Raw genomic sequence first — 10,560 nt, 5'->3', positions numbered from 1 at the left:
TAAAAATGTCATGCTAAATTCCATAACACAGGGTTTAAAATTTCAAGAGAAAAATTGGTATGTTTTTATGCAGGTAATATTATTAACACTATTTAATACGTTCCATTATACACAGACGTGGGTCTTATATAAAAGTATATAGTACAACTATTTAATATGTTCTATAGTATGCAGACTGACTTTTTATACAAGTCATTATATCACCACTATGTCGTATTTCCCACAGTACACAGACTGGGGTCCATCAGCCCACAGTGAGAGGATTTCATTAGAGGCTAGTGCAGGAATTGACTATTTGACAATATTATCAGTGAAATATGCAAGATAAGTAAATGGTGAATAGTTAAAGGGACAGTCTACACCAGAATGTTTATTGTTTAAAATATAGATAATCACTTTATTACCTAGTTTTGCATAACCAACACTGTTAGATAAATACACTTTTTACCTCTGTAATTACCTTGTATCTAAGCTTCTGCAGACTGACCCCTTAATGTCAGTTCTTTTGACAGACATCCATTTTAGCCAATTAGAGCTGGCTTCCTGGAACTCTACGTGCATGAGCACAGTGTTATTTATATGACACACATGAACTAATACTCTCTAGTGGTGAAAAATTGTCAAAATGCCCTAAGAGTAGAGGTGGCCTTAAAGGGCTTAGAAATTAGCATATGAAACTCCTAGGTTTAGCTTTCAACTAAGAATACCAAGAGAACAAAGCAAAATTGGTGATAAAAGTAAATTGGAAAATTGTTTAAAATTACATTCTCTATCTGAATCATGAAAGTTTATTTTGGACTAGACTGTCCCTTTAACTAGATGAAGCTTCTACAATGACTACTAAAATATAAGAGAAGTTTCAAACAGTATTTTAACAAAATAGAGGGTAAAATATAATAAGTAAACAAAATTAACTTCTATAATAAAAAAGAGAGAAAAGTCCAACGAAGCCAGATGATAATAATAAAATATAGTTCACTTTATTCCATTAAAAAGTAGAGGGTAGTAGTACAAAACCATGTGGTTAGGCAGTTAGCAAGGTATAATCTGACCGGTTTCGGTCATATTGACCGTAATCATAGGTAAAATATAATAAGTAAACAAAATTAACTTCTATAAGTGTATTTCTTTTAGTTTCTGCTTAGTCTGTTAATACTACACCATTTGTGTGCTCCTTCCCTTTTGAGGTCTACCATTAAGGAAGCACTCTAAACGGATATGGAATTACCTCTGGAATTTTTCAGCGCTGCTTAAATCTACTTAAAGACTTTCAAAACAATTAATCATTAATTCAGAGTTGTTGGATTTAGCCCCTAATTTGGTTATTTAATATTGAAACAGTAGGTGTAAAGTTTTTGTGTCCATAAAACAATGGGGATCACCATGTTGTAACCTAGGTTAAAGGAATAAACTTTCTCTGTGAACTAGATCACAAAACAAAGGCGCCTCCTAGTGTGATATGGTGGATGTAAATGGATATAATAAGATGCTAAATGGATACTCACAAGTGGAGCAGCCCCCAATTGTGCTAAATAAGGCAGACTGGGAGCTTGAAGTGTCCCGCCTCACTGTCTCAGCGTTAGTACCGGTATCCCCGAAGTCCTCAGTAGATAAAATAAGCTCAGACTCTCAGTGATAGTATTAAAAAGAACCACAGTTTAATGGAAAATAAAAATCAGATGTCAACCATATGACTCTGATACATAAAAAAGAACAGAATACAACGCGTTTCTCAGACTACTGTCTATTTCATCAGGCTTCTCTGAGTTATTTTTATCCACTGAGGACATCAGTGTTACCGGTACTAACGCTGAGACAGTGAGCTGGGGCACTGCCTTATTTAGCACAATTGGGTGCTGCTCCACTTGTGAGTATCCATTTAGCATCTTATTATATCCATTTACATCCACCGTATCACACTAGGAGGCGCCTTTGTTTTGTGATCTTGTTCACAAAGAAAGTTTGTATCCTGGTCGTTTTATCTGGCAAAGAGCTGACTCCAGATTTGGGTGTGATCAACACGTGAGGAGCTGTATATATAAAGCAGCAAGAACACTTACATCAAGAGGATTTATACACATTTGAATTCATCTAAGGACTGGTATCTATATTGTTTAGAGACTCAATCACGTTTAGGCAGATATCTAATATCATTAACAAAATATCTGTCCTATAGTTGTTAGAGTATTTTTATTGGTACAATTCATACTATGCATTACCCTTTTTGGGATCTAATTTAAGACTCCCTATTATTGCTATATTGGCTACTATTTTTGCGCCCCCCTAGAGTTGACAGTGTGTTCAGCAAGTGTTTTGATACCTTGAGTAGGTTAAATGAATTACTGGTTAGCATATGGAAATTTCAGTATCTTTGTACTTGTTATTGTGAGGCTTAATTGTCATGTTTAAGCATAAAAAATAACTATTTTATCTAGAATTAATTTGCCCTCATGTCAAATAAATCAAAATGGAAACAAGAGAGCGTTAACCACATTTAAAGCAGACACTAAACTGAAGAGAATGTTACTCACAGCCTGCCAACCATTAATAGGGTAAGACTGATAAATAGATCTAAATAAAGGCACACTTTATAATGAGTCTCAATAGAAAGCAAGATGATGTATAGTATGAATGAAACACAAAGCTCTATGGTGTGTTGTGTGAACAGATGGGGTGGGCGGCTATAGTCTATTTTGCACATGATACAACACTTCAGATTAAATACATTAAACGATTGTTGCTATGAAGCTACAAAATACATATATTGAATTTCAAAGGTTATGAAACACCAATTAAATAGTTAATTTCTGAAAAAGAAATGTATTTCTATGCACTTTTTTTAAAGTCTGATGTCATTTTACATTCTCCGTCTGAGGGCCAGATTTCAAGTGAAGCGGTATTTAACGCTCCCGCTCGAGCAAACTCTGCTAGAAGTAATATAGCAAAAAGTCCACGTCTACAGCACTGTATATGCAGAAAATGTTTAATAAAGCATACAGACAAGTAAGAAAATTGCGACGTTTCGGGCTCACAAGCTCTTAAGTATACACTACCCAGGAGGGTTATTTCAGGTGCTGAGCTATGTTTGCTATTTCCGCTAGAAGTAAGCTACTTGCGTGCGTCAGGTAGAGACCGTATTACAAGTTGAAAGTAAACTGTTTTTTACACTAAGGGGCCGATTTATCATGGCCGAATAGGGCCAAATACATCTGTTTCCACGCGAGCCTTCAGGCTCGCCGGGAAACAGGAGTTAAGAGGCAGTGGTCCTAAGACCTCTGAGGTGGCGGACACCAATCCACCCGATCGTATGCGATCGGGTTGATTGACACCCCCTGCTAGCTGCCGATTGGCCGCGAATCTGCTGGGGGCGGCATTGCACAAGCAGTTCACCAGAACTGCTTGTGCAATGATAAATGCCAATAGCGTATGCTGTCGGCATTTATCGATGTCTGGCGGACAGGATTGCTACAGGGGATCATGTCCGACAGACACATGATAAATCGGCCCCTAAGGGTGTAAAAAGTTAAACTTCAAATATCGCGCAAGATAACATATTCCCCTATAGAAGTCAATGGAGCAAAAAAGTGGAGCTCTGAGGACGCGGTAATCATTCTAGTGTAAATTGTGATTGCAATTGCGCATGCGTGTTCCCTTTTACTTTCAACTTGTAATATGAGCAGTAAACCCGACATGCAAACAGCCACGGTAAACCCCTTTTCGTTCACATGTAACTGTTATTGCCCTGAATGTTTCTGGACTGAACATCTGTAGATCTTGTTCACCCTCTCCTGATACAGCACTAAATAAGGAAGAAAATGTCTCACTAGATATATGAAAATGCAACACAATACAATGAATAACATACTATAGTTGCTAAATAAAATGGACTCTTCTGTTCAATAGTGTGCCAGTCAACATTTAAAAGCGGATGACTGTCCTTGTAGATCTTCCATATTACACAGATGTACATTCAAACAAGCATCTGGACCAAATATATTCTAATGGAGTTTTATAAATGATATATTTATTGCTTGTGACATTTGTCTTGGCAGTTGAAGCCAGCGCGGAGCATTATTTGTTTTGGCCTAAGACATAAAAACTAAAATAAATGTCAATTATCAAGACAAATTGCATGTGATAAAAACTGCTATACCATATCTGTAAATCATTGAGGTTAACTAGGATTGTATTTGGAAAGTTTTTTGGGTTTCCATTCTATCTTCTTTCTCTTTATTTGCTCAAACTAATTTTATATTTTAAAATTTGTGACAAATAAGGCTATTTTAATTTCATTTCTATTTTAACATTAAGATGTGATAGGTCAGTGATACTGCGCATTAGCAGGTGTAATAACAGCTAAAGCCTGTTTTTTTAAAGAAATGCAAACAGCTTTGCCCGAGGATACTCAGACGGTACCTGATTACTTCTCGTTTGCAGTGATTGACAGTTGTGACACCATGTCAAGGGCGATTTGGATAGCCACTTGTCAGTACTTCACAAAGCTATAAGCTCAGAAAGGATTTAACTGTGGAGCTGATCTTTCCTTTGACACCACAAAGCATCCTGTAAACAATACACTGAATAGGGTAGGCGATTAGCCAGTCACAAAATAAAGAAGAAAGAAATTGACTATTATCGGAGAATTTCAACACCTGTTTTGTGCTGTTATATTTTGTTTTTAAACATTTACTCATCTTTCCCCAAATACTTCTCTTTGTTCTCACCTTATAATTAATGACAAAATGGCTAGCACCTTTTTATTTATTTATTTTAAATCGTGGCATGGAGTTATAAATAGAAAATATGCATTTTCACCTTATAAATAGAAGGGTCCATTTTATTTACTAGAACAATTACAGTATGTTATTAATTATATTGTATATTTATATATCTAGTATTGTAGGAAGCCACTGACATTACTTTCCTGTGTTTAATAAAATGTAGGAAATCCAAATGTTCAGAGTTTGCTTACATAACTCTAAGGATGTAAAGGGACGTGGTACTTAAATATGTTGTATTGTGTATTTGAAAAAGCAGCAGGTAAACAATGTTAACATATGCGTTTGCATGAAAAAAAGTTTAAGAAAAAGCTCATTAAATTTCATATAAAAAATATAGGAGGTGCACAACACTACAGCTAATTGGCTGATAGACAAAGTTATTTTAAACAACACAGGAACATCCATTTTTGAAAAACACAAAACATTTTGAAACTTTCTATTTTAGATAGTACATAGATTTTTGTGAGTATTATGTCCCTTTAACTAAATAATTAAGCCTTAATAGATTGGAATGTGACAGAATAGAAAGTGGGAAAATACACTTTACCAGGCAAATGTGAGCTTTTCCTTTGCAAACTTTAGCAGATTGGAATAGAACCCCATATATTTTGACACCATGACCAAATAGCTAATAATAATGGTTTCCTGTATGTATTTAAATGTAAGATGACTTTCCAAAGAAAAGAACATTTCTGATAAACAATTGTATCCCTTTTCTTTGTATATTCTTTTTAATTAATTTTATCTATTTATTTTTTTATGGATTTTATTTGTACTTAGATAATATAAATATCCCATGTAATACTTTTTGAGTACTTAAAATTGTCTTCAACATTGCAAAATATGTTATTAATGTCAAGCTTTTATATATGAAAATATTTTGAATTAGAGTAAGTTATGTTTCCCAGATGAATTGAGTTTCTTCTCAAAGATTATTTTAAATGTATTAAATAGGTTACTGCTGAAGCTGTGACAACCTATGGTATGGCATCATCTATTCTGAGAATCAGTAGTTTAGATACACTCTATGGAGCCAAATCAAATGTAGGTCTGTAAACTACGTGCACACGTTAAAGTGAAAGTAAAGTTTGGTCAATTATAATCTTTCAATGCATTCTTTAATCATACCATAAGCTAACCGCTAACTTTATTTTTTAAATGTATTATTTTTCTTGTATATCGACGATATCTCCTCCTAACCTATATTTCCTGATGTTATGTCATGTGACATATAGAGCGGTCCCACCCGCTCTATATGTAATCTTAGAAGCGCGTTCACAACGAACAGTGTAAATGCGCATGTGCGAATCCGAGATTTCAATCACAACTGCGCATGCGATAGTCTGTGAAACCATTCTCCAATGTGCGAACGGGAATGCGCGTGTACTCAGAGATGAAGAATTAGATTGTCGCTCATGCGCATTTAATCAAGTAGGCAGATGACATAGGTTAACGGCCGCCTAATGGCCAGATTTTCAACTAGCTGATCTAAAAATATGACCAAGACATAAAAAAAAAAACGGTTCAATTTGCGGAGCGGCAAAAAGGGAAATAAATAAAAATGTAAAAAAAATCATGAATGAAACTCCTATTGATTTTTAACAAAGAATTTGATTTGGGATCAGCGTCAATGTAACTTTACCTTCACTTTAAGTAATCCCAGATACATTATTTAATAAATTCACTGTTACAATTATTGGACATTAAACCTCTTTTAAAAATGTTAAGTCAATTAAATGATTACACATAGGTAATACGACCTTGTAAATATCATGGAGCCGATTTACCATCTGTCGGACGGACATGATACGCTGCAGCGATCATGTCCGCCCGACATCGCTGAATGCCGACAGCATATACTCTCGGCATTTAGCATTGCACAAGCAGTTCTGGTGAATTGCTTGTGCAATGCTGCCCATGTAGATTTGCGGCCGCTAGAAGGGGGTGTCAATTAACCTAATCGTATCTGATTGGGTTGATTGCTGTCTGACGCTCAGAGCAGGCGGACGAGTTAAGAAACAGTGGTCTTAAGACCGCTGCTTCTTAACTCCTGTTTCCGGCGAGCCTGAAGGCTTGCGCAGAAACAAGGGGAACAGGAGCCATTCGGCCCTTGCTAAATCGGCCCCCTTGTATAAATTTGCAGTTTACCATCAGGTTGATGAAAGGCATTTCTAAAACTGTCGATAGTTACAATATGTGAGTCTAAAAGTACTAGACTGTTATAAAATAGCAGAGGAAGATTAATAAGTATTATAATCTTTTTTTTTTCTATGAATGCTAAACTAAAATGATATTTTCTCAATATTATTTCCAATGTGAAACATTATTATGTCCACAGACAGATAATGCATGAAAGGCTGGCTGACGATATTTAAACCAATAAGGCAACATCCAAACCAATCAGGAACAAGTATAGCAAACCTCTGAGATAATAAACATGAGTTATGTAATTATAAAGTGCACCTTTAGGGCTAGATTAGGGCATTAGGGCTAGATTAGGGCATTAGGGCTAGATAAGGGCATTAGGGCTAGATTAGGGCATTAGGGCTAGATTAGGGCATTAGGGCTAGATTAGGGCATTAGGGCTAGATTAGGGCATTAGGGCTAGATTAGGGCATTAGGGCTAGATTACAAGTGGAGCACTAACTGTAGTGCAAAAGCGATATGGGGTATTTCTTATCTTGAGCACAATACAATTAAACGTGCGACTTCAAAGCTCTGGTTAACTGTTACGTGAGACAAAAAAAGTTGCACAAAACACATCAAAATTATATTTAATAACAGTACAGTTGCACTCATATTAACACTGTCTGATTATAACTTTTTAATGCAATTAAAAAATAATAATATTATGTCTCAGGTGTTAGGAAAAAAAGGCCTGCAAAGGGTTTTAACACACACACACACACACACACACACACACACACACATATATATATATATATATATATATATATATATATATATATATATATGTGTGTGTGTGTGTGTTAAAACCCTTTGCAGGCCTTTTTTTCCTAACACCTGAGACATATATATATATATATATATATATATATATATACCTGACGGATTTCCTACAGAATTTTATGATATTATCATGTGTGCCGTGGATTTTAACCTAATTTGAATAAAGGAACGTTTTAACTTTTTGAATGCAGTTATCGTTTGGTGTCCATATAGATATGTATTTAAATGTGTATATACTGTATGTATTTACAGACATATATATATATATATATATATATATAAATACAAAATTTGTTTTTTTAGCACACCTTACAAAAAGTTTAAATCAACATCTGGGAGTGCTGACAATATGACCCAGTAATTACACAAACAAAGAGGTATCAGTGCACATCCATTTTCAAAAGCACAACATATTTTTTACTGCTGCAAAAAATGCCTGCATATACATCAAGAGACAACTATTCTTTTTTTAAATAATATTGGGAACTTAGTCACACAATATGGCCATATTTTGCTTAGCCAGTCACCGCTTACAAGGTGCCCCAATTCGACTGGTCCTACTCTAAGTCCTTTTGCCACAGAGGGCTGAAACATTCCTGCTTTTACTCTTCATAATAGAATGAGACTCCCTGGCTTTTTATTCACAACTCTTTAACACTGTAATGAGCACACCTGAACTTGGGTGGGGTGCTTAAACCAATGGGAGATGGTCAGTCTCCCTGGTAATTTTAAATACAAATATAAAATTTGTTTTTTAGCACACCTTACAAAAAGTTTAAATCAACATCTGGGAGTGCTGCCAATATGACCCAGTAATTACACAAACAAAGAGGTATCAGCGCACATCCATTTTCAAAAGCACAACATATTTTTTACTGCTGCAAAAAATGCCTGCATATACATCAAGAGACAACTATTCTTTTTTTAAATAATATATATATATATACACATAACACATAACACATAAATGCATATGTACACACACACACACATTAAATGTGATTTTGTAGCTAGAAGAGGCAAAACTCTAGCTAATGCATTATCTCCCTCAGATCTTCCTAGTAAACCTGCAGGTACATGGTTAAAAAAGAAACTTGGTTTCTATAAATGCTGACGTCCTATCTGTAAAACATGTCATCATGTTACAGAGGGACCTAAATTTAAATCTTCTGCTACAACAATGGAACATAATATAACATTTTTCATTAACTGTTCCACTACTCATGTAGTGTACTTATTAACTTGCCTCATTTGTAAGAAACAATACACAGGTAAAACGAAGAGGTCCCTAAAAGATAGGTTTTTACAACATTTGAGATCTATAGAAGATGAGAATTGTGACACCCCTGTCGCAAGACACTTTAGAGAACAACATAACTCTGATGTGTCTAAAGTAGCTGTACAGGGCATTGACCATGTCCCATGTTGGAAAAGAGGAGGAGACAGGGAAAATAAATTAAATAAAAGAGAAATCTATTGGATGTTCTCACGCAACACCAGCAGTCCTCATGGCCTAAACATTAGAAGAGATTTAGATACCTTTACTTAATGTAATGTTATCTCCACTAAACAGTGCATATACAGGGAGTGCAGAATTATTAGGCAAATGAGTATTTTGACCACATCATCCTCTTTATGCATGTTGTCTTACTCCAAGCTATATAGGCTCGAAAGCCTACTACCAATTAAGCATATTAGGTGATGTGCATCTCTGTAATGAGAAGGGGTGTGGTCTAATGACATCAACACCCTATATCAGGTGTGCATAATTATTAGGCAACTTCCTTTCCTTTGGCAAAATGGGTCAAAAGAAGGACTTGACAGGCTCAGAAAAGTCAAAAATAGTGAGATATCTTGCAGAGGGATGCAGCACTCTTAAAATTGCAAAGCTTCTGAAGCGTGATCATCGAACAATCAAGCGTTTCATTCAAAATAGTCAACAGGGACGCAAGAAGCGTGTGGAAAAACCAAGGCGCAAAATAACTGCCCATGAACTGAGAAAAGTCAAGCGTGCAGCTGCCAAGATGCCACTTGCCACCAGTTTGGCCATATTTCAGAGCTGCAACATCACTGGAGTGCCCAAAAGCACAAGGTGTGCAATACTCAGAGACATGGCCAAGGTAAGAAAGGCTGAAAGACGACCACCACTGAACAAGACACACAAGCTGAAACGTCAAGACTGGGCCAAGAAATATCTCAAGACTGATTTTTCTAAGGTTTTATGGAATGATGAAATGAGAGTGAGTCTTGATGGGCCAGATGGATGGGCCTGTGGCTGGATTGGTAAAGGGCAGAGAGCTCCAGTCCGACTTAGACGCCAGCAAGGTGGAGGTGGAGTACTGGTTTGGGCTGGTATCATCAAAGATGAGCTTGTAGGGCCTTTTCGGGTTGAGGATGGAGTCAAGCTCAACTCCCAGTCCTACTGCCAGTTTCTGGAAGACACCTTCTTCAAGCAGTGGTACAGGAAGAAGTCTGCATCCTTCAAGAAAAACATGATTTTCATGCAGGACAATGCTCCATCACACGCGTCCAAGTACTCCACAGCGTGGCTGGCAAGAAAGGGTATAAAAGAAGAAAATCTAATGACATGGCCTCCTTGTTCACCTGATCTGAACCCCATTGAGAACCTGTGGTCCATCATCAAATGTGAGATTTACAAGGAGGGAAAACAGTACACCTCTCTGAACAGTGTCTGGGAGGCTGTGGTTGCTGCTGCACGCAATGTTGATGGTGAACAGATCAAAACACTGACAGAATCCATGGATGGCAGGCTTTTGAGTGTCCTTGCAAAGAAAGGTGGCTATATTGG

This window comes from Bombina bombina, chromosome 7, assembly GCF_027579735.1.
Source record: "Bombina bombina isolate aBomBom1 chromosome 7, aBomBom1.pri, whole genome shotgun sequence".
Taxonomy (NCBI): domain Eukaryota; kingdom Metazoa; phylum Chordata; class Amphibia; order Anura; family Bombinatoridae; genus Bombina; species Bombina bombina.
This window is presented reverse-complemented; position numbering follows the sequence as displayed.